The 25,397-nt window shown below is 42.9% G+C and overlaps 1 protein-coding gene across 14 annotated transcripts in view; it reads right to left on the bottom strand.

Moving 5' to 3' along the window:
- The window catches only part of PDZD2 (PDZ domain containing 2), a 201,269-nt gene that overhangs the window by 96,188 nt on the left and 79,684 nt on the right, over nt 1–25,397 (bottom strand). The window contains exon 2 of one of the 14 annotated variants that reach the window (XM_072922597.1): nt 25,190–25,271. The exons of the other annotated variants lie outside the window; for them this stretch is intronic. The gene's annotated coding sequence lies outside the window, so the exon portion shown is untranslated. The remainder of the gene's footprint in view (nt 1–25,189; nt 25,272–25,397) is intronic. 14 annotated transcript variants of the gene reach the window in all.

The raw sequence follows: 25,397 nt of genomic DNA on the forward strand, positions 1-25,397 counted from the left end.
GTAAGTATATGAAGTGTCTGTGTCACATCATCACACATTTAGCAAAAGAAATTAAGGACACAAAGGAGAGAGGAGGCGTGAATTCTCCAAATGCAGTGCTGTCCAGACAGTAGGAAACATTGAAAATACTGTCTCGTGCATTTGGAGCTGAGCCTTTCTGAATAAATTAGCATTCAGCCAGTGAGGACACATGGAAAGAAACTTTGCAAAGTGCCAAAAATGACTTGTCTGAAAAGAATTCAGTAAATAGATTTCAGTGTCTGACAAGTGTAAGCTGCACAGAGTATTATCAGAGAGCAGTACCTCTTAACCAAGTGGACTTATTTGCTAAATGGCAGCTCCTACCAGCTGAAGTCCAAGAAAGATAATCTGAAGAGTCCCAACAAGGCGAGAGTGGAATGATCACAATGACAGATGCTGCCCAAGCAGGCTACTCAGAAGTCATTGCATGAACCGTATCAATGTGTTATTTATTTTCACAGACTCGCTCCAGATTGTATTTCTGGCACAAGGGGTAAGATCAAGAGCATTTCTCTCAAGAAACTAAGCTAATGAGGATAATTAACACAACTCCTAAATATATAAACTGTGCAGATAACGAGCCTCATTTGAATTTTGCTTTTCTAGAAAGAAACAGATGGATTGATCTGACCTGTTTCATGAGGCTTTTGCCTTGCCAAAAAAAGACACTCTCCCTTTAGCCAAAAAACCATAACCAGGCCAAAAGTCCTCTCCAGCGCTTTGAGGACATTTCAGGCTCCACTTTAGCTTACTCCTTGACTTCTGCTTCTTCTGCCAAGCAGCTGGGGGGAGAAGGGGATCCCTCCACCCTGCTATCGCTGGCAGCAGCATCCACATGGTGTGCCCAGTCCAGGTCCCACAGAAACACAGGTTTCATCCCTTCAACAAAGAAGCAAAGTAATTGGACTTTGATTCAAATCCTGGATTAAGGCCAAGCTAGCACTTCAGCTGTGAGGTTTTCAGAGAGCAGGACTTCAAAAGATCAAGAGATACTAGGCAACAATGTAATGCAGGGGAAAAAATTAATAATGCAGTGCTTCATTTTTCTGCATGGATGACAAAAAGATCCAGGAAAATAATTTAGTACTTATGATCAATAATGCATCAATTTTAACCAATTTTGCTATAGGCCAGGAAGCAAATAAATGCTACATGAATAGGGCTCTTCTCACAGGGCCAATAAAGAATCATGGAATTAATTAGGTTGCAAAAGCCCTCTGAGTCCAACCATTAACCCAGGACTGCCAAGCCCACTGCTCAACCACAGGCCTGAGTGTAGCATCTGCATTTCTTTCAAACACCTCCAGGATGGTGACTCCACCACTTCCCTCAGGAGCCTGTGTTTGACAACTCTTTTGGTGAACAACTTTTTTCCTAATAGCCAATCTAAACCTCTTCTGGAACAACCTGAGGCTGTTTCCTCTTGTCCTGTCACTTGTTACTTGAGATAAAGAGATCGACCCCCACCTGGCTACACCCTCCTCTCAGGTAGTTACAGAGAGGAATCAGATTCCTCCCTGAGGCCTCCCTTCCTACAGGTTAAACACCCCCAGCTCCCTCAGCCACTTCTTATCAGACTTGTGCTCCAAAGCCTTCACCAGCCCCACTGCCCTTCTTCAGAAATGCTGCAGCAAGAGAGCAGAGTAGCAGCCAAATTGTCATAGCACAGATTGAATCCTTTTTGATCACAATGACTCACCCCAACCAGCAACTGTTAAGCAGATTTTGGAGTCCACTTTCAGGAGATATCCACCCAAACCTTGCCTGTCACACACACATTTTTTTACTCCTTTCTCATGTGTATTTGCTAAGTGGCCCAGCATCTTCACTATTGCTGCGTCTGAAAATTTTGTTCTGGCCATCACCCACCAAGCTCTCTTCAGCTTCCCATAATAATCACCAAGCTTACACACACCAAATGTTGGCCATCCCTGCAAGTCACCCACAGCATGCAGGTCTTCCAGCACCCACAGGAGAAAGCGGTGAGGGAGAGACATGCCTGTGTTACTGCACATCTCTTCCAGTCAGAGCAATACATCCTGCTGCAAATATAAAGGATTTATAGCACCCACAGGAGTATCATATCCTGCGCCAAAACTGCTCTGAACCCCCTGACCGCCAAGAAAATATCCAAAGGACTCATCTGCTAACAAATTTTGGCATCTGATGGGAGGCAGCACATGGCACGCTCCCAAAGTCTCCTCTCTCTGTTCTCAGTGCTTTTTAAAAAGGCATCCATACTGTCAAATTAATATGGATTATATTTAAACAGTTTTTAAAATGCTTTCAGGTCACACAGAAAGAAGAATCTATCATGTGGGATCCCTGCCATTTAAAAGATATATTAAACAGAACACTATAGACTGCAACTGCCATTATAATTATAAAGAGTAATTCTGCCCAGTGGTCCCAGCAAGGCAAGTGATGATCCCTGCCAAGTTCACACCTGGCACGCATATGGGTCTGATCTTTGCACACAAACCTGTGGCTTTATTTACAAAGCAGGTACATATCCATGCATACCTGAAGCAGCACATGCTGTCAAGAAACAGAAGCCATGCCACACTAAATGCACTGCTTGTACTTGGCAGCTGTCATAGTAGATCTTTAAACACCTAGAAGAGGCCACATATTTTCCTCAGTTTAATATTAAAATTGATTAAGATGTAACTATTTTGAATGGGGAATCCTAGAGTTGGTTGCCACAGCCCAGGTTTGAGGACACAATCTCAGATGCTCAGGCGGGTAAAAACCCAGTCCCTCACCCACTTCTATCACCAGGGCACACAGTCACCACTTTGATCTTTTCCACTTGCTAACAGGTAAGAGGACTGCTGTACCTGCCTAGTCTGAACTCAGTCCTGCCAGCAGAATTTGAGTTAAATGAAGGAGCAGACCAAAGCTCAGTATTATCACCAGCCTGGGTACCAGACACCACAGGATCACACACACTTTCTGGCGCAAAAAGCTGTCACTCAGCAGCCTTGCCTTGAAAGTCCCAACTGAGTCAGCCCAATTTAAGGTCCAAGCAGTCTTTGTTCATTTTTCTTACATATGTCAGCCAAAGACTGCGACTGGCAGGGTTTTTTTCCATTCTCCTCCTCCTCTCTCAAAGTATAAAATGCTTTTCACCATTTTTCCTCCTATGCATTATTCCATCCATTCCAAGCCCTCCTCTCTGCTCATTTCTTACATGATGCCCCAAAGTTATAAATCTACAGTGCTTTCTCACAGATGACACTTTCATAAACAATGACATCCCAGTTATTTCCTCTCTGGAGTTCTTTGGCGCATCCTGTTTATTCCATATCTCCCTTGTTTGCATTGCAAACTCCTCAGAATAAGGACTTTCCATATTTTCTGTCCTATACTGCTGGAAACATGACTGGAGCTACACAATTCAAGGCTTTCAAAGCCAGAAGAGATCATTGTAATCATCGAGACAGAGCTCTGGCCCACCACACAACAAATTTCATCAAGTGACTTCTGCATTAAGCCCCTGACAGTCCACATAGAGGCATGCTACTAACAGATGATGATCACCACACCATTTTTTATTTTACATTTTCACCAATTTTGTTACATAGTCACTGTTTCTCTCCTTCATACTCAAATCTTTCCAATATTTTCAGCAATTAGCCCATGGTCAAATTTTAGGAAACATTCTAAAATACACATGTACGTTACTTCTATGATGTCTGCACTAAAACCACTGTCATTAATTACTTATTATACTTTTCATTTTCCCAGTTTATATTTAATGTTCTTTTGCCAAGATAAGATATATAAAGAAAACAGAACTTTATTACAAATTACAGACTTACAATTCTCCTTGTAAGGAGGTACATCTGTAAAAGATTAAAGAACTGAAATGGTCTGAGAACAAGGTAAAGGGAGAGAATAAGCTGATGGTATTGCAGGCATGCAAGGTATTTTTGTGTAAAAAATGTACGTAAAAAAAAACCTTTCATACACTCTGAATACCTGTATTAACTTTAATGTCCATCATGCTATAAAATGATCATTTTCTGAAGAAAAAGATATTAAATTCCTTTGAGCCAAGTATTAAAAGCATTCTTAAAGCAAACAGACACAAGAAGAATGCTCACAAAAAATCTGGTTTTCATCTGTCTAAAATACGTACTGGCTTCAGCTAAAAGTCTATCAATCAATATGCAAAGAATAAAAAAAAATTCTAGCCACTTACAAATATTTTTTTAACTACAATCATCTGGCAGTGGAGCACAACTGACCTAACTTCATGAGCATCTGTCAGCTGGTGATGGCCATGGTGCTGTCAAGAGAAGAAAACAGAGACATTTTGCTCATTTAACTGAGCAGACTAGAAGTGACCCACCACAAATCACAGCAAGTGGCACAGTCTGGAGGGGAAAATTACCTAAAACAAATGTTCAAGGAAACCAAAGAAAATCTGCCCTGACCAGTGTACCCAGAGCTCTGGGAGGCTGTGAGGCACCAAAAGGCTGCAAATGTGAAGTGCAACAACTCCATCACTATTAGGTGGTTATCCATCAGATTCTAATTTCACTATTTCTCCTAAAAAAATTATGTTATCCTATTCAGAGCTGAAGTTTCTATGAACATGGCATCAGACAAGGCATTATACAAGAACGACAAAAGCGCTTCTCCAGTTTTCTCTTAATTGCCATGGCAACAGTGTTTATTTGGATTTAAGCATCATCCTGGGATGTTCATAACGCCAGCAGCACAACACAGTGAAGCAAAGGGAGAGTTGGTGACGCAGACACTCATGTGGTCAACTTTTGTCCAAACCAAGTAATTCAAAACCCCACAGCAACATCTGTAGTGTAGAATACAAGGGGATTGCAAATCCAACAGAAACAAGCATTTCTTGCCATTTGCACTTTTTTGTAGAGGTGGCAATCCTCTTGCAACTCCAGCAGCTTGGAAAACGGAGAGCTCTACCAACCTACCCAAGTACTTTTCTGCATTTTCACCTGCCTGCAAAAGTGTGGTTTTAAGTTGTGGCATCATACAGCCTGGTCTGCACAAGGGTTTTTATGCTCATAGAAGGCTCACCAGTTAACTGAAGATCCACTGCACCCATCTCAACAAGTTCCACTTGGACCTTCTACTGGGCTCATCAACAGGAATGATTCAACAGCCTAACAGGACATCAGCACTACTTGGAGCATGCTTAAACCCCATTTCCCCACAAAATTAGGCCAAAATTATGTAAGCAACACTCAAGATCACAGTGAAACTCATGTAGCAGCACTTAACTGTAACTACGTGAAATGGCTTGAGCTCAGGATGCTGTGTTTATGGGTCATGCTGAATAGACAGGAAGTCACCAGAAGTACCACCCTGTATCTACAAGTACATGCAAATCCTAGCAAGCATAAGTAAAAGTGCACAAAGAATCACAGTACATTTCAACCTGGAAGAGGCCCATACAGGTCACCAATTCCTGCTCCTCACAGAATTGCCTTAGTTTTAACTAAGCCTAGCAGGTCCTTGGACTCTGAGAGACATGGTGGCACGACCACTTCCCTGGGGTGCCTGCTCCAGAGATCAGCCAGGGAGACAGAGTTACCAACTCTCACCAGCTTTATGACTCAACAATGCAGGAAAAAAGAAAAGGGGGAAAATAAAAGAAGAAAAAAAACCAAATAAAACAACAACAACAAAAAATCACCAACCAACCAGAAGATCCCCAACAAACCAGGGAACAAAAAAAAAAAAACAAAAAACTCAAAAAGAAAAGAAACAAGCAACATAATTTACAGTCTTGCCCTGGTTAAAATGAAGAACTGAGCAATTGTTATCAGACACAACAGGCAATTGATGAAAGAAATCAAGAGAAGATCCTGCAATCCACCATGGAGACTGTCCAATAGTTTGGAAAGTGGACTGTCACTTCATCCATCAGGAATTTCTACCACCCAACTGGCTACAAATGTCACCCTGGCTGGCAGGGAGCTGGACTGATGTCTCTAGGATTCTGGGAATCAAATAGTTTGACACCTTTCTAAACACATACAATTTACCTTCACATTTTCCAAAATTACCAGTACAAGGAGACTGCTTTCAGTCAAATACTCTACAAGCTAAGAAAGTTTGTCCAAAGTAGTGCAGAGAATTGGTGAAGATTAGCTCATTGCCCCAAGCACAATTTTTTCTCCTGCACCAGGGTCTGGCTACTATCCTACCTTCAACCTCTCCAAACTTTTGATGAAGGAAGGATATTTGTTCCACCCACACTGATGACTTTTATTACCTTGGAAGAGCTGTAGAAATGTTTTGTATGCATCAGTGATCTCACACACCAGATGAGGAGTATGGCAGAGGTATGTTGGGGTCCAGCCTTCAGTGAGCACGTTCTCAAACTGCCTCTGCACTATGATTCAGACATCCAGAGTTTAGATGCCTCTGCATAAACCACACAGGTGCTATCCCCACCCACACACAAAAGAAAGGAGTTTATTCAAGTGACCCTTATTCCCTCAGCACAGCAGAAAGAAGTCTGGATAGTCCTTAAGCACAGCAACAAACATGGCAAGCACTGAACCTGCAATTACAGCAGCCCATGGGGACAACAGAAGCACCATTACTCTAGGAAGACAGAAACCACAGAGGAGTTCCAGCTCAGCCTCCCAGTGTACCCAGGGGCACAAAATCCACTGCCACAGCTGCAATGTCTTGCTTGCTTAACTACCCACACAGAACCAGTTCTGTTAGGACTGCATGGAGGGACGAGTCATTCAGGCCAAACACAAATGTCTAAAAACAGCAGCAGGGTGGAGATTATATTTTTAATTATTTTGGAACTGAAGTGCTGCAGCAGCCTTTCTCTCACTAAAAAAAAAAAAAAAAAAAAAATATTTCCTCAGCAGCAATATTCTTAAAAGGGTCTGCAGAAGTAACATATAACAGATACAGGTGCATTCAAAAATACCAATAGCTTCCAAAGTGACTTTTTTGTGACTGGTCAGGCTTGGACTTAGCAGTAAATTGCAGCAGTCCTTTCTAAAGAAGAAATCACCTCTGACTGCATCTGTGAAACAAACATACAGAGATTAGAACTGCATGGAAAACTGCTTCTCTGACAAACCACCCCAAATCTTTTGAACAGTGTATTTCATTTTAGCCCCATCTCTGCAGAACATGGTTAGTTAATCTCACATTTAACCCTCTGTGCCAACATTTGCACAGTTTTGTTGCCGTGCTGGAATCTGCACATAATGTCATCTGGCTCAGTGCTCACGGTGCTCCAGGGATCAATTACCATTTTATACATCAGTGTTTCATTACTGAGCCGTGAATGTCCTCCAGCCAATCAGACCCTCAGCTCCGCACTCCAAGACTCTAATCTTTGAAAATTAGGTATTTGGCAAGATACACTGTAAGAAAGAAAAATTGCTGCACTCATGCTGTTTTGAATACATCCAGCCTCCATTCACAAATACTACCATTGCAGTGGCCACTAGATGTTTTCAGTGATGTGATTAAAAAGGAAGCGATGATAACTGTGGAGTGGAAATGCACTCTCATCTGTCACTTCTCTTGGAAAATAATGAGCTCTCTTCCTTGTTATGTTCACTGCAATATATCTTTGGAAAAGTCTTATAGAGATTAATGCTCAATTGCTTTAAATGAGCTTAGCTTTATTTATTCTAGGAGAGGATCTGGTCCCAAAGTCCCAATAAGCAATTACTTCACTATCCTCATTAAAGGAAAATCCTATATGGTAGCTAAAACAGGACTTTGGTCCCGTGTCTCCCCTGTAAATTCAGTGATGGGAGATTTGGCATGCTTTACATCAACAAGCCATGCCTAAGTGCGTACTTTAAAGTATCTTTAAAGAAGATACACAACAGCAAGCATTGTAAATCTCTGCACAATAAGACAAACCCGACATTTCTGCTGCTCATCTTCAGCTTTGCTGCCTCCTCCCCATGGGCTGCCACAGAACCAGAAACTTCACTGAGCTGGCAGCACAGGAAACTCATCTGCAGCACTATAAGTACCTGAAGTAGTTAATTCTTGAGCAGCATCTCTGTAGTGGAGACTTTGGGGAACAGAAGCACCGCATGCCCAGACAGACTGCCTGGGCCCCTACTGGACTGGAGGTAGCAAGAAGGGAACTTTGCCACTGGGAGAAAACCCTGGGGAAAAAGCAAGAGTGCTTTTAAAAACCACTGCGATTCCAGTCATCTGTTTTGAAACTGCAAGTGCTGTAAAGTGACAACACACAAGCCACAACCACATGTTGGAGAGTTTGTTTTAAATCACGAGGTGAAAATAAGATTCTATTATAACTCTGTTTAGCATTCCTGGGCTGGTATGCAGCTCTGTAGCCCACGCAACACCACAGCTGTGGTAGCAAGGTCTCAAAAATCTGTTCCGACAAGAGAAAACACCAGAACCAAAGGTTAGGACAGTGCCAAAAGTTTCAGACAGACAGCTGCAATCATCCCCATGCAGCCCTTCCTCTTCCATTACCTCTAACAAACCAGGTGAATCCAGATGGTAGGACAAAAACTGGCTCATGTTTGGAAAGTACTTTTTGCACAAGTTTCACAGTTCAGCAGATCTAAGGATCAAAGCCTCTTATACTGGCCACCCAAAGTACAAACATTCACTTAAATAACAGCTGTAGAGAATTGGGGCTTTCGACACCTTGTGGAAAGTAATTGCACTTCAAGCAGAAAATATTTGAACGAAGTGATAAAAACCCTCTGTCATGCAATTTAAAGAGATCAGCCCCCATAAAGGCTTCAGGAGCCATTTAAAAAAAAAAAGAAAAGGAAACCATACACTGACACATAACTGACTAAATACTAACAACCAATTACATGACATTTCCATTACTTTAACAGAGATTTTGCGAACCCAAGGCTGGCATTCTGATGAGCAAATATGTACAGAACAGCAGCAGGGAACATATGTCAGGCACTGAAAAAATATAAATTTTTAAATCCTACCTTTAGATGATTCTTCAAGAAAAAAAGATCTGTTTGGGATGTGATCTGTCCTCCTCCAGATAATAATACAAGGACAGAACTCTAAATTGTCTCTTCAAATACACACACAGAGAGTAAGTTGTCACACATGGATTTTTGTGTCTGGATGGCAAATGCGGTTCATTTTCAAACTAGTGTAGTCCATACTCTCACTGCATCAGCTGAACATCTCACAGATGCCACAGAGTTCCTAATCCCCCTCTGGGCCCAGGAATGGCCTGCTTGCTCCTTTTATGTGCTAGAATTCTCCAAGTGTGCTTTAAAGCCACTGAACAAAGGAAACATAGCAGTTAAGAGTGGGTTTGTAGTACTTCACCATCTTCAAACAATGATTTTAGTGAATATCATATAAGTACAGACTTCTCTCTCTGACACTTGTATTCACAAAATGTATAAAGCTAATGCACTAGATCTGTTGTGTCCTCCATTAATAATTTTGATTATTAGCCATTTTAGGCATACACAACACGTGCTTCAAAATATAGCACTTTTTTTTTTTTTTCCCATTCTATAATGACCCACTTGATGTGTTTGATGTTTTTAGAAATGGCTGTGCTGCTTGCTCAAAGCTCTGGGAGACCACAGTAATCCTCTCCCAGTTTGAACTGGACTTCAATGAGGCTCACAGAGATGATCTATTCTGGTCTTTTGGCACTAACCATAAAGAAAGACATACATCAAGGTTTTCGAGACCATTTCTGCCAGAGACACACTCAAATAAACAAGTGATACAGTGACAATTCTATTTCAGTTATGCCTTCAATGCTCAGAGATGATACAAGTGGTATTTTCAGCTCTGTTAGTAAGAATATAAATTAAAAGTGCCATTCCCACTTTACATTAAAATCATTGGTTACATGTATCTATTACTCTTCTGAGTTTGGTTTTTTTTCTTGGTTTTTTTTTTTTTTTTAAGATGAAAATAAAGCTTCTCCAGGAACTGCTAAGTGTTGATAATAACTAGAACACATAAATAGAACACAAAGCCATTTTTCTCTGTCCAAGAGGAAATATTTACCATCACAACCCTGACACATGTACCCTTGTTGCCAACACTCCGCACTCCTGTCTGCATGTGGATCACCCACCAGCAGCTCCAGAATGCATCCTGTTTACTATTTAGGACCAGGGTTAAAGCCAAACCAAGCTCCACCTCCCAAAAGGCAGAAGAAGGGCAGCTTGTGCAGATGTTGAAATTCTGGTGAGAAAGACAAACTATAAACAGATTTCCTAAAAGATCTGCCTTGGGACAGTCTTATCTAGCAATTCCACTAATTCCCTTGATAGGAAAAGTAGGGGACTGTGAATGAAATCTGCAGACAACATATAGCTGAGAAAGTCTGTCAACCCAGAGGATGGGCAGAAGTGTATTCAGAACATTTGAGGACTAAAACAACTGACAGGAGGTACAGCTTGTAATAAAGCCAAGTGCAGTCATGCACTTCAGGATTAAGGAAATATGTTCTGCAGTTTGAAAGCTCAACAGTTGGAAGTGATATAGAAAGGGAAAGATTTGGATGGTTTAGTGACTCATGGCAAGAGTGTAAAAAAGACAGATGTTGTTCTAGTTCTCAGTAAGGAATGGGAAAATATGCAAAACACTAGTACGGTCTCAGCTGGAACAGTGTTGTAATTTCAGGTTACAGAGTTCAAGAAAGGTTATGTGACACTGGAATAGTGTAAGGAAAGGTCCAGCAGGATGACCTCTCCCATGAGACAAAAAGGCAATGGCTTTGCTACTAGAACAAAACAAGTCCCTCTTTGAGGGATTAAAAAAGAAAGATACAGCAGTATGAACCACCTAAGATGCTTAGGCCAGAACTTGAGAAAAGGCTTGCAAAAAAAGAAAAAAAACCTCTTAGGCAGGCAGGAGACCGACTGTTCAGTACCTGAAACTCTACAGGATGGTTGCTGAAGACAGCCAAAAACATGGCTGTCAACAAGAAATGCAAAGTTGGTCCTGATAATATACATCCTTACCATCTACAGCCCAGTGAGCCCACCAAACAAGGTTCAGGAGCTGCTTTGTTACCCTAGAACTTCCCAGACCTTCCCCCACCTGCCACCAGGTGTTGTGCTGTCACCCCAGAGACATGGTGTTTAAGTGTATGGAGAGTTCACACTCATGACACAGACACAGTAGAAGCTTCTTTGGCTTCCCAAATCTCTACACAGTTGAAAAGGGGGTAACTTCTTTGCAGAAAACTTGAGGCTATGCCCAAATCATGTCAAAAAAAGACAACAAAGGGAGGGTTGTGGAAAGCACAGCAGGTCACTCAAAATTAGTTAGAAGACACACAGTTCTAAAGGAAAGGAGGTTGTTGGTGGCTGAGGGTTTTAGAAACCATCACTGTGATAGCAAATGATTCACCCTCATGGCTGAGCTTCCTCACTATTCCTCAACACTGCCCAACAAAATTAGGAGTGCAGGCAGGCTCAAATAAGTGCAGTTGACCATCTTGCTACTCCAAATTAATCTGTTTCAAAGGAAAAACATGAAGTTAAAAAGGGGACAAGGGTGAGAGAAGGAAAACATAGAGGCTAATTAATGTCAATCAATATGAAGACCCATGACTGATGCTTTTGACATTACCCTTCCAGACAGTGTTCTTGCAGACACTCAAGTGAGCGTGAGGCGAGTGCGAGAGTACTGCATCAGAAGTGGGATTAGGCAGGAGGTGCCTGGAAAATCCACATAACACAAAAACATCTTTCTCTAATATTTATATAAAAATAACCTTTCCATATGTTGCAGTATAGAGACCTGTGGATGCTTATGCCTTCTGTAGCATCTCTACAGAAGGCATCTCTGTTGCATCTCAAAGGCTCAAAATGCCTCTGTTGCAGGATAGAAATCAGACTCCACATAACTTCCATTAACTACTGCCTCTGCCACAGGAGATGTGCAAGGAAGGAGAACTACCCCTAAAAGCTAGCTTTTCTTCTGTGAATTTACCACAGAATGCCACCTTAGATTTAGAGAAGACACAAACAGAACAACTAGCTCATTTCAGCCTTTTTTTTTCCTACAGCCAAATACTTTGCCCACAGAGGGGCTTCATGTATATGTATATTTGCAGTTCCTTTTTGTATTCTACTCAAGCTTCAAACCTTACAATAAAACATAGGGTATTTTTAGGTCACCTGAACTCCCTATTCATGAGAAGAAAGTGAGTCATTAGTCAATTACATAGTTTATACAAACAGAAATTACTGATTTCCCTCTATTCTTTGGATCACAATCTGGTATTTTCACCATTCTGCATCTTTGGGACTGGCAAATCTGACATCCCCTTCATTAAACACTATTCTGAAAGTCGTCATTGCAACACCAAAGACAATTTCCTACTCTTAACCAAGAACTGGCAGGAACTTTTGCTAAGCAATGAGAACACGGAGTGGAAACTATCTGTATATTGTAACTTTTGAGTTCCAAATTAAATGATAATCAGTGATTAGCAGTGTGTGTTCCCATGTCCCCTGAACCCTCTGTTACAATTCACCTGAAACACAAGTAACTGCCTTTGGCCAATTCTGCACTGTTTTTACACAGCAGATGAACTCCTGCAAGACAATATAAAATTATTTTTCCCTGTTCCTCCAGAAGTGCCCTGGCTGCTCAAGCCAGCTGCTGTACTTTGCAGGCACCTGCACTCTCTTAAATTTTAGTTTTAATGGCAAAACTAATTTTTCAGCCATCAAAAGTTCAGCTTTCTACATCACCAGCAGCTCTTTCTGGAAGGCTGCTCAGGTATCATGGCTGAGTCGCGGTTTCTTTACAAGTTTCATCGCTGGAGGAAATGCTGCTGCATTTTCTGCCCTGTCTACAAGACACATCCTACTGTCTCAGTTTATTTGCACTTCTAGCAGGCACTTTTCAGAGCTTCTTCTTGGCTTTCTCTCACAGATGTGTCCACCACCCTAGAGGAATGTTCCATTCCCAAGCTCTTTTTCACTCTTTACTCCATGGTTCTGACATCAGCACTAGAAATTCAGCAGGGCAGCACAGTTTTAGGTCTTGCATCACTGTTTGGTCTTGTTAAGCAGGTGGTGCCTACCAAAAGCATTTTACTTTTTTTCACCTATATTTCATGAACAACATGAAAAAGCTGAAATTATTTCATGCATAAAGCATTTCTACATCCTTCACAGCCTTCTTCCCAGAAGAGATACAGGAAATAACTTCCCTTTGCTGAAGAAAGCAATTTTCCCCAGTTTCTTACCAGTTGGCTCAACATCAACCAAGCAGTGGAGAATGCCACTCAGTCAATAAACAAATCTGTTTTGTACTCAACCACAAAAAGCCTGAGTATCAGCTCAGCATGTCACACTTCTCCCTTGGTCACTGGTCAAGATTACAGAATCAAGACATCAATTTCAATAAATATTTTCACATTAAGGATCTGGGAAAAAGCCAGGAACTGCAGCCAATCAGATGAATATATAGTAAAGCCAAGCAGTTCCCTATGGTTAACCTGTCTCTGGCAACCGGCCTCTTAGCAAGTCATTTACATCTCACGCTCATTCATATTTTAAAAAGGTCTTTTAAAAGCTGTTTCCTACATGTCAGTGTTTAAGGATCTCAGTAACTTTTTGCTTTCCTTGCTGCATCCCCCCCATTCAGCTATGACCTAAAGGAGCACCAGAGCTATAACTGGATCAACCACATCGCAAAATATCCTGCCCCAAAAGAGGAAGGTCAGTGTTCAAAGACAAAGGACAAAGGTCTTTTGCCCGGTATCATTAGCTGACTGCAAGATAATCTGTGAACAAACAGCACGTAAGTCTGACCCCAACAAAGCATTCTTGACCATCCTTACGGACAAGAACTTGAAAAATAAGTTTCCTTCCTGTTCAGTAGGACAAGATTCCTGTTCCTCTCTACAATTCCTGTGTCAGCAATATCAACACTGCCCTTGCTGATTTCCCAGTCCACCAGCAGCTGCAGGGATTTGCAGATACATTCCCTGTCTATTTTGTATATACTCACAGTAGTACTTGGGAGCCACAACATGGTTTCTTGTGACAAAAGGTCAAATTCTGTAAATTACTGCAAATTTCAGCTCTGGCAGAATTCATCTGCAGTCAAGAGCTTCTTCATGCTCTTGGGACATGTGGGACAAACCAAGATGTTGTGGGACAAGTGAACTACAGCACTGTGGATCTAAATTTTCAGAAAGCAATGCTGGCAGCCACATCAACAGCCTTCCCCTTGCAGTGCTCAACTTATGTCTCAGATTTACATTGGATTTACATAACATTAGTTTTAGTCAATCACTTACTGTCAGGAGGAGATTTGTATATGAAAAAATAAAACATGACATAGGTATGACATGCCCCAAATCCAGCACACCTGGGCCAGCTCACTCCAGTGCAGGGCTAAGTAAACATAGCCACACTGCATTCCATGCCGGTCTTCTCCTAAGGCTTTAGGGATCTACTGGACCTGAGCTGAGATAACAGAGTGCTGTGATCTCCTTCCCACAACTACTTGTTCTGCAGATCAGCCTCTAAGACATTAGATAGACTGAGGTTGTATCCTTAAGTCAGAGTGTTTCTACACACCCCAGTTCTCTATAACACTGAAAAATAGACCAAGACCTGTGCCAGGTTTTGGCTCATGTGACTTCAACCCCTGATCACTATCAGCATTCATAAAGCACTCTGCTGAAAAGACAACATTTTCCCTGAATCCTGCACTAAGCTCTTAGTCACTTACTACATTTCGGCCTACAATAATAGAATTCCACTGTGTATTTTAACTGAATATATTATTCCTCATTAGCAGTCTCAGGCTGTTACAAGTCTTTAGCCTAGCAAAACACTGAGTGCAACTACTCTATAAGTGATAACACTCCCATGATGAGCAAAATGTTTCTTGCTCATCAGGTAGAGCGGAGGTACCAAATCTAGCTCCACAAGTTGTGAACCATCTCACAGGCAGTGCAGACTGCGCTGCAAACCCAGCCTCTGCACTAAAGCTACAGCTACCACAGGGCAAGGTTGAGGAAAGGAGAAAGAGGAAGAGGGAAGAAGAAAAATTACAAGACTCTGAAGAAATCTCAGCCCTACATTGAATGAAAGTGCATGTTTGCTTAAGCCTGTGTATGAAGGCAGGGCATATTCAGGTAACTCAAACCTAACTAGGATGCTTGCAGCCAGCATCTTCAGCCACCATTCCTTAGGGGCTGCTGCCTTTCTGCAGTCCCTAGCAAACATGCAATACCCACAGCAACATCCATTTCTACCCACACATGTCAAACAGGCTACCACCTCAAGTTCCCTGAAATCACCAAGTCTGTGGACCTTAAATTACCTTACAGAACCAGCCACAGAGAAGAAAACTTGACTGTTGTATCCCAGGGCTAGGAGAGAGGAGAAAAAAACTAACACCCAACCAGCCAACAACCCTTCATGCCAAATGAGCAATTTTATTAAGGAAATAACATCTGAACAAGGCATGCTGCACACACACACATTCTGCAGCTGGAATCTCTTGAGCTGATGCATCTATCTCTTCATGATACATAAGTAAGAAAATAATTCAGCTCAGCCTTGGAGGGCTGGTGTTAGCGGCTATGTGATCCTATCAAGCACAAAGGTTGGTGAAAAGCTAAGCACAGGCATTAAAAGATAGAGCTAATCTGCTAAGAATCACCTTTCCCCCCACCACCCTCACAGTGCACTCTGCAGACAAAAAATTATTTCAGAGAGTCACCAATGTTCAGCCTCAAGGGAAGGGTTCTGTGGGCCACCACAGCTCATGGGAGCTATCTGTCCCCTTCCCCGAGTCCTCCTGCTGCCAGACTGCATGTGTTAGAAGGAATGTCTCTGCACGCAAAGAGGGGACACGCTGCACCGTGGCAGAGAAAACTGCTGTCCATTGGTATGGTTAGAAACACCTCTACTGAGAGTGCCCCACGAAGGAAAAAGCAGAAGCAGCACCCAGACCACACCATGCTGCTTTTGTAAATTCTTACTCTAAACCTACATGATTTATCATACTTTAGGCAATAACAACAAAGCACTACATAGAACTAACATACTGTTGGGCACTTGCTGAAATACAGAGGTCAACTATACAGAAACAAAAGCTATCCTCCCAATTTCACATAGCTGACCAGCTCTAAGAAGTAACACTTTATTGCTTTGCTACCCCCATGAGCATCTCTGTTCAGTGACAGAATAGCCCAACACCTTCCCCTTTCAGTCTGGGGCACAGTGGATGGATACGTAACTCTGGCTGTCACAAGCAGGACAAGCACTCTGGTTGTATGGTCTGACTAAGGCTCTTTCCCCCTTGTCTATGGCACTTGAAGGAAGTTGTTCTGCACCAGAGAGAGGGCATACAAAAGATGCTCCACAAAGGAAAGTTCCTGCCATCTCACTGTACTTGCAGAATAGGATTCCTTCTGCTCATACGCAAAGTCAATCATAGTCATACATCTGCTAAATCACAGCAAGATCCTTCCACAGCACCACAGGTTTTCTATTTCAAGTGGATTAATAATTTGCAGGCAAGATACTTTCCTGACCATGCAGAAAAATCATGACATAAAGGATGTATCATTAACACATTTCCACTAAAAGATCACACAGAGAGATGTATCAGGAGAGATGACTAACCCTTCTGTTGAGAGCAGATCCATGAGAGGAAAGAAATTCTAAATTATGATTTTCTAAATACCATGATAATATTTAGTCACTAAGTGAAAAATCTTTCCAAGACATAAGAAGTAGCATAAGAGACATGCTCTCTTTTCAGGAAATAAAAGTGAGAACGTAATTTCCATTTTCCCATAGAGTGGAGGGACCTTGGTATAAGAGATCCCAAGACCACACAGTTCAAGATGAAGAAAAAGCCTTCATCACCCTTTTCACTCACTTTTTACCAGTACCACCCAGAGGCTTCTCAATGAAGGGGGAGCCTCTTTTTGAGCCAGGAGATGGAGCCAAAGGGACACTCCCTACTGCGAAGAAAGGGTGCTATGCAGGGATAAAGAAATTGGGATAGAAAAACTCAATTTCTATTGTTGAGGGTGTTGCTATCAGTCTATTGGTATCAGTCAGCATAAAACGGCAATTCACGGGTGCTGTACAATACCAGGGACAGCTGCATCACTCACAAGATAGCTCTAAAGAAGTTGAGACACCACCCACCTGAGCTAGCAAACACCAGTAATTCCTCTTAATCACAATTTAAGGCTATCTCAGAATTAGAAAATTAGGACATATACAAGTTTCTAAGAAACATGCTGACCAGAGGTGTCAGGCACCAAAAGTACTTTCAGGAGAGAGATGAATTAACCTTCATCATCAGAACTGCTGCTGTTTCAGACACTAATGCATGATATTTTTGAACAGCACAGGGTCTAGTTCATATTGTGGATGCATTCATAAACCCCAGTTCTGTGAGCCAAATGCACACACAGTGCACTGTTGTGCAACACAATACTTAAGAGGCTTCCCATCTGCACTCCATTTCAAAGCATATTTTGTTTGTTAGCTTCATTTAGAAGGTCCCCCGGTTCCGCTGCAAGAAAGGACCCTGCCAAAACTTAGCTGAGCAGAAGCACTGGATTTGTATCACCACAAAGTAACTATGAAATAAGAATGAAGTACAGCCCTGATCTACATGTACCAAACACATTAAACACCAACAGATTTTTGTTTGCTCGGGGATTAGGAGATATTTAAGGAACATGATGGCTGTGGCACTTGAACGCCACCAAAAGCTTTCCTAACTAAAAGCCAGGAATCGTGATAGATTTAGGAAATCATAATTCAGCTCTATTTTTTGCATTCAGCTCTATATTTTCCTTATTAAAAGCCTTCAGTACGCTGGCTTGCCAAGAGAAGCTCCTCTGCAAAGCTTTCAGCAGCGCTTTCATTTTAAAAATCTGGTGTTCGTATGTCCTAAAGGAAAGCATTTTGTGCCTGGAGTTGTAAAGATTTTCTCCAAACGAACTGTTTAGTGGTTTTGCACCGAGTCCTGTCCCCACGAGAACGCGTACCCTTCCTGCCAGATCCCAATGAAGTTTCTGCCCAGCCCCGAGCCCGAGGCCCCTAGCACTGGGTGGGGAGAGTCCCGCAGCCCGCGAGTCACCGTGGCTCCCGCCGTCCGCACGGACCCTCCGGACACCGGCAGCCGCAGCCGGGTCCCCCCGGGCCGCCGCACACCCGCCCCGCTACGGCCGCGGCACAACTCGCGGCTCCACGCTGCTGTCCGCCCGGCCTCGCGTCCTTCCGCCGGGCGCAGCCTCCCCGCTACCGCGGGCGACACGGCTGGTCCCCGCAGCCCGCCCCCCCAGCCCGCTCATCCGCTCCATCACCTGCCGGCGCCGAGCCGCGGAGCCGGAGCGCGCCGGCGGCGGTGGCGGCTGTGCTGGTGCCTGTGCTGGTGCCCGTGATGGTGCCTGTGCCTGTGCCCGTGATGGTGCCTGCTGCTGCTACTGCTGCTGCTGCTGCTGGCAGTGCTGCTGCTGGCAGTGCTGCCGCCGCTCCCGCTGCCGCCGGCGGGGAGGCACCTTCGTCCACGGCGCCGCCGCCTCCCGGGCGCGGGGCGCGGCTGCAGGCGGCCACGCACGGCCCCGAGCCGCCGCCCCGCCCCGCCCCGCCCCGCCGCGCAGGTGGGAGCGGTGACCCCGGCGCACGGGGACACCCCCCCACCGGGGGGATGTGCTTTCGCTGCCTTCGGGCACCTTCACAGGTCGCTTTCCAGCGGCACCTGCTCTAGACGGTGCTTCTCACACTTGCTCCACCCAAAGCAGGCTCCTGTCGAGAGGTGTCCTGTGTATGCGCCCCCGGCCTCCCCCCCCCCCCCCCCCGTTAGAAATATTTCTCACTCGCGAATTCCAAATTAAAATCCCCACTGCTGCCTCCACAAAACTGCCAGGAGCTGTTTCCTTCCCCAGAGCCTGGCCTGTTGTGCCAAAGCCAAGTGTCTTTATCACAAGCTGTCATTAACATCTCACGGCCATTTTCCAGGTGTGTGGCAGCCGATTCCCGGCAGACCTAACAGCAGCTAGTATTATATTTTCTACTTCTGCCATCTAAAATATACAGCTGTGGAATGGCCATCTCCTGATACAGAAGTTTTGGCCATAGACAGGTAGAAAACACATTGCTATAACTGCGGGGGGGGGGGGGGGGGGGCGGAGCAGAAAGGTATACCGATATTTGGCCAGGGAGTGAGCAGATCACAACTGTAATCAAGATGGACAGGGATTAAATTCTTCTACTGAGTCACATGCTGTACTCAAGCCATCTTTTAACAGCGTAGCTTTGCTCACAGCAGTTCTGGCTCCCACAAGTACTACCCTGCACAGAAATAACTGTCCCTCCTGTTTTTCAGGATTTTCAGCGTGATTTTCAGCCTTCTAGGAGCTTAGAGTGAGACAAGAGTTCCAGAGGAGACAGAAGAGCCTCTAACCAGTGTTTCTTGGAGCGAAATGCATGACCTGATGTCAGTGCCTCAGCTTCCGGGGAGCACAGGCAGTTAATTAGGTGCCAAAACGAAACACACCAATAGTTAACATACCTAGAGCTAACCAGAAGGGAAGCTTTCAATCCCTGGGATGTGCGACTTTCTGGAGCTCAAGACTGCTAACCACGAAATGCCTCCCTTCCCACCATGATTCATGGCCTGACATCTTCTGAGGAAAAAAAAAATACACAAACTCATAAGCCCCTTCATTTAAAAAGCAGAGACCAAATTTTGAGCACAGTGAGAAAAGGCTGTGATGGCTGCGTGCGTCCTCCGAGCAGCAGAGGGGCTGGGAAGTTCATCCAGGATATGGATAGCAAACTGCATAGCCTCTGTTCAAGAGGAGAGAAATGCTCACCAGCATTATTTTCCTAGGAACGATTCCTGCCCAAGGCCTCCCCATCACCTCTTCTTTACATGTATTCCTCTGTGCAAAACAGAATCCAAAATTCAGGATGTTAATGTGGGAGGAGAGGTTGTTCTGAGTCCTCACCCAAAAACTGTTTGTGTTTTGCCCATGGCCTGGTTATTATAATAATACAAAAGAGTTTTGGAGTAGGAATCACACCCAGAGATGTCTCCTTTGGTGTCACTATTTATGCTATAATTATAAACAGAAAAGAGACCACAGCAGTTATTCTGCACAATCTCCTATCGTACTTGGAAGTCCAGAAGGATCCAGCAAATGTTTATCCTATGGGCCACAAAATATGACCCAAATTTCCTATTCAAATGCAAAGTAAAACACAAAGTCCTGCCTGGTAAAACCTTGGCAGAAGCAGCCTAGGGAGTGAGAAGGTGGTTTCTCACACTGACTGGCCTGAGGAGGCACAGCGGAGAGGGAAATGGCATACAGGGTCCCCAAGGCACAAGGAGACAGATGAGCTGCTCAGGCTCAGGCATGACTGAAGCACCCTGGAAGAGAGCACAGAAACTGCCTCTTGGGCATCAGGAAAGTCTAGATCTATTAGACACCTCCCAGCTTGATGACAGCTGTGCAGGGCTTTTCCAGGTCTGTTTAGGAGCCAACATGCCAGTGAAACTTGGGGGATATGGCCCTAAATCTTCTCAGCTTTTATTTTAAAGAATATTGATAGCATTTACATATTTTACACACATACACGCAGCTGTGCATTTCAAAGTAATCTGTTGTGCTATAAGCCAAAACAGGATTTGAGTCATAGGGTTCTATAAAGATAAAGCATTGATTTATCTAAAGAAATCTGTCTAAAGAAAATTGGCTTCATGCATATGCAAGAAGAACTACTTAGCACAGATCATTCTCTTCTGCCCCACAGAGCTGGGTGTCATATTAATTTCTAGCTTGAATTTCAGGAGTACAAAAACTAAAAATTAAGAAAATTAAGGATGGTGGACTGATGAAACCAGTTCTCAAGGCAGTCAAAAGAAACCTACAGAAAAAGCCACTTCAGTGCTTAGCTAGTAAAGGTGCAGTTGGATCCCATGCCACACCACAGGGGTAATGTTGCATAGTATTTCTGGGACTGCCATTAATTTTGGTTCTTTCCTTATGATTGTCTCTGTACAAATAAATTCTTGATTCACATTCAAAAAAACAACAAATCAGACAAATCACCACAGGCCACATTCGTACAAACTACATGTCACTAAAATCAGTTTCACTAATGTCTGAGTATGAGAAGTTAACATTTTGAGGAAACAACTGAGGAAAGTTCTTAAGTATTAGCTCTGTTCTTAAGTACCTTAAACTGCACCATTTTTAAGCCTTGCCTTATCTCAAGCATTATCTGCAGAAGCTGGAAGCACCAGAAACATTTGTTCTTTACAACAGTCACAGACATTTGCATTCTCTCAACAATGCTGTGTCCTGGGCAGCAGATGTCTGCCATTCCTGACATACAACACAAAAAGATAAAGTTAATTATACAGCATCTTCCCAGGATCCAAGGCTTTGTGGATCTAATAGGCATCTAAATGAACGTGCATATTTAAAATAAATTCCTTTAAAAACACAATAAGCATTGCCAGGACCACATATAAACCCGGACAACAACATGATGTTCCATTTTTTTCCTAAAACAAAACAACAAACTTCAGGACTCAGCCATAAACCACAAAAATTACACAAAAGAGGGTTAAAACTGCATGGGCAACCAGCATGCCAGGGTGGAGTCAAGGACTGCAAAAGCCATGATCTGCTCCCAGGTGTGACAGTGTAAACACAAAAATCCCTTCCCTGACCTCTGCGTGGCTCTTCTCACAGTTCACTCGGCCAATCTGTGGCATTCAGGCCACTGAGTTTCCCGAGCCTCTGAAACCACTACCTCCAGAAAGCCCCATTTCTGCACCACATGTTCTTATACCATGAAAGGACTGCCGCAGAGAAAACCTTTCCCTCTCCATTTCTTCTGCACACAAACAAAAGTAGTTTGTGTTTTTTATAAAATGCAAGTTTAAAAGCTCCAACACATAGCTACTATAAACAGCCCTGTAGAGCTGAATACCACAGCCCACAGCAGCGTGCCCCTAGAGCGACCCACAGCTCAGCTGGGAGTTACACCCTGGTCTTTTTGTGCTGGCTGCAAGTTCATGGGGTGTGCAGAACAATTCCAACGACCAAAAAAAATTTCAAGTAGCTCCAGATTTGGCTGAAAACAACCCAGCCCTTAGGTTTTATGTGCAAATTGCAGGCAGACAGGCCTTTACAAGACCTAAACTAGAATTACTGGTAAACACTCACTTATTTCTGCCACCATACAAATAGTAGGAAATTAGATGCTTTTTCACGGATTTTTGGGAGACATTCGGATGCCTTGTCTCTGTGTGTCAGCAAGTTTTTCATCTGTGCTTCTTACTTACATGGGCTACAGTCAGAGATGTTTTCTACAACAGAAGGCAGGGATTTTAAGGTAAAATATGGAAAGCAATCCATGGGAAACTGTATTGAGAGCTGTCAAGAAATTGAACCTCTCGATTTTATTTTTTTACTCACTTGTCCATAATTATTATTTTTATAGCACTCAAAATACAGTCAGTAGTTTGTAATGAAAACACAGACATAGGGTCTTTGTCCCAGAGGGCCGACACTGTGACTTCCTATGTTAAGGCTAATTGTTATTTAAAATGTTATTTAAGATCACTAGTCTCCAGTATACTCTTTTTCTTTTCTTTTTTTTTCTGCTTGCTAGTTTCCTTGCAGTGATGTAAGGTGACTGTATTGATAACACCCTCCCACTGCTCCCCACAAGCCCCTTTCTGCTTCAAAATATGCTCCATTAGCCAGAGGTTGAGCTCTGAGGGCAGAGAGCTGTTTGTGGAAATGTTTATATTTAGTAAGCAATTATATTAGAGTTGATTTTATGCATTTGCAGTTTATTTATAAGCTGGTATTTTTAAAAATCAATTATGCAAATTTGAAAAATACTCATTTTTAGAGAATATTCCATGAAACTCCAAGCCATGATGCAATGTACCTAGACTATATAGCTCTGACCTCACTTTTTAATTATATTCCCTATGTGCTTGCAGAATTTATTTAGTGGCTTCTATAAATTGGGATAAAGCCTTCTCACACAGCAGTTCTCTAATTCAGGTGAATTTGTAGTGCCAGAGCAATGCGATATCACATAGTTCACAACAGTGGTCATTTACATGGCATTAAGTATACTGTATTTAATTTCAACATACAAAGCAATAGCTCAGATTGGAGAGCAGAAAACAGATATAAGGAATGTACTGGTATTGCTGAAGTAAAACAGAGAGCAATAAGCCAGAAATCATATAGCCTTTAAGCAATTTACCTTATCTGCTACGTTTAACTCCAGCTACAGTTATTAGAATGAAAAAAGTCATCAAGCTGTCACATCGGAATCCCTATTTACCATATGCATTTTTCTCAGTAATGTCTTCTGTTTTAATTTAAATTTCTGTTCACTTAATACATTCACTTCTTTACAGTGTATGGCCCAGTTCTGAGACTCTACACAGGAACATGCATTTGCTCAAAACAATCTGTTATCACTAAAAGTGTTTTTTTCCAGAGTGGAAACACATATCTAAGCTTGTTTTTAGAAATTATAACTTGCAGGCCAAATTTAGAATTGCATTCTAAAATCAAACAAAAAGTGAAAAGCCAGGCTTTACCGTGCATTGAATTCAAAGACTCCCAGCAAGACGTTCATCCACTGCACATAGTCAGAAATTTTCTTCCAGATAAACTTTCAAGCACCAAAGAAAAAAATACTTAACAAAGATCTAGTATCCTACATTACAGACTCACCCTTAGATCTCCATTTAAATTCCATTCTTTCCCTCCCCAAGGTGATGGCACTTTTCTCTGCTCCTAAACTTTCTGCCATATTGTGCAATTAAGGCAAATCTTTTTTTTTTTTTCGGCATTAAAGACTGATTTGTCCTTACCCTGTTATGTCCAAAGGTTACCACTTCACAAAGTATCCTAAGGACATTTTTACTACCAAGAAATATTTTGACAACAAGAACTATTTTTAACTCCACTAAGCTCTGCTGAGTGTAAAATGTTGCATGGGGTGCTCAGCAGCCTAGGGGAATGCAGCTATCAAAGGGGCTTGTTTCCTTCGCACAAGAACAGCAATCTGAATATTTTCTGTACACACAGAACACAATGTACATCTCATTATAATCCCAAAGTGTCAATAGAGAGGGGGAAAATGTACCAGATCCACCAACCCCAATCTAGAGGTAGCAAGGTGCTGCTACAGGTTGGAAGGGTTCTGCACACCTATGACTGTTCAGGTCTCACACTGGGATTTCTAAAACTACCAGAGGAAATTGATTTGGGCATGAGATCAACCAGCCCATCAAGTTTTTGCTGGCAAACTGCTCCAGGATTGTGCTTCCAGGTGCTCACCCTGCTTTCCCTCACTTGCAGTGTTGCTAGTGACTTAGCCATGACACAAAATGGAACATGACCACATATCCCAGAGAAAGCGTAAGGGAAATTAAGCAAAAGACAAAGACAAGAGAGGGAAGGGCCTTGGAGAGGAGGGCTGGTGCCAGTTCCCAGCCCCTGTCACTACCTTGACTGCAAGAATAATGCTGGGCCATGGGCACCAAGGCCAGCCACTCTGCTAAAGAAGGATGCCAGGAGTGCACCAACCCTCAAACACATCTCAAGGTGAGTAACACAAGTTCTGACACTGTGTGTTTTCAGAGCACACCAGGGAACAGAGTGTTTTACCCCTTTGCAAACACCCAGCAGGATGCTTAGGCTCTGCTTGCACTGCCAGCACCAGAGCTAGCAGAACTTGTGTAGCAGGTAGGGCTACACGAGCTCCAGTTCAGGAATTAACTTTCCCAAGTTCCCAATTCATTGCCCATATGTGGTTGCTCACTAGGATTTCCTGTGAAAGCAACACTTTTCCCTTCTCTTTAACTATGAAAATAATGTAGGTTACAACAGAGGCTGTCCCCTCCAGCAACCTGTACTCCACCCTGGAGTCACTTTATATTACCCCAGTGTCCTAGACCAGGGCTGCAGAGATTGTGGCTTTCGTTTTATGCTAGAATAGCCTCCATTAATGTAATATGCTGTGATCCTTACAATATTCCAAGTGGAAGCCCAGGTCTTGTTTGCTTTTTAAACATTGCAAACTATCCTGCATTTCATCGGTGCGTACTTCCCAGCACGTATTAGAATATGCCATCCACTCACCACTTATTAATGTTTCAAGAGTCTTCCTTAAAACACACATAAAATTTAGGGGGGATCTCGTTCCAGGAGCCTTCTGATCATTCTGTGAAGTCAGAGAGAGAGTAACTTTATTTCACAGACTGGATTTAATATACAGAAACATACTGTATCTGTTTCCAAATATTTTCTTTCTAAAACCATTATGAAAACTTGTGCCAAAATGCGCTCA

The sequence above is a fragment of the Taeniopygia guttata genome, chromosome Z (assembly GCF_048771995.1).
Source record: "Taeniopygia guttata chromosome Z, bTaeGut7.mat, whole genome shotgun sequence".
Taxonomy (NCBI): Eukaryota; Metazoa; Chordata; class Aves; order Passeriformes; family Estrildidae; genus Taeniopygia; species Taeniopygia guttata.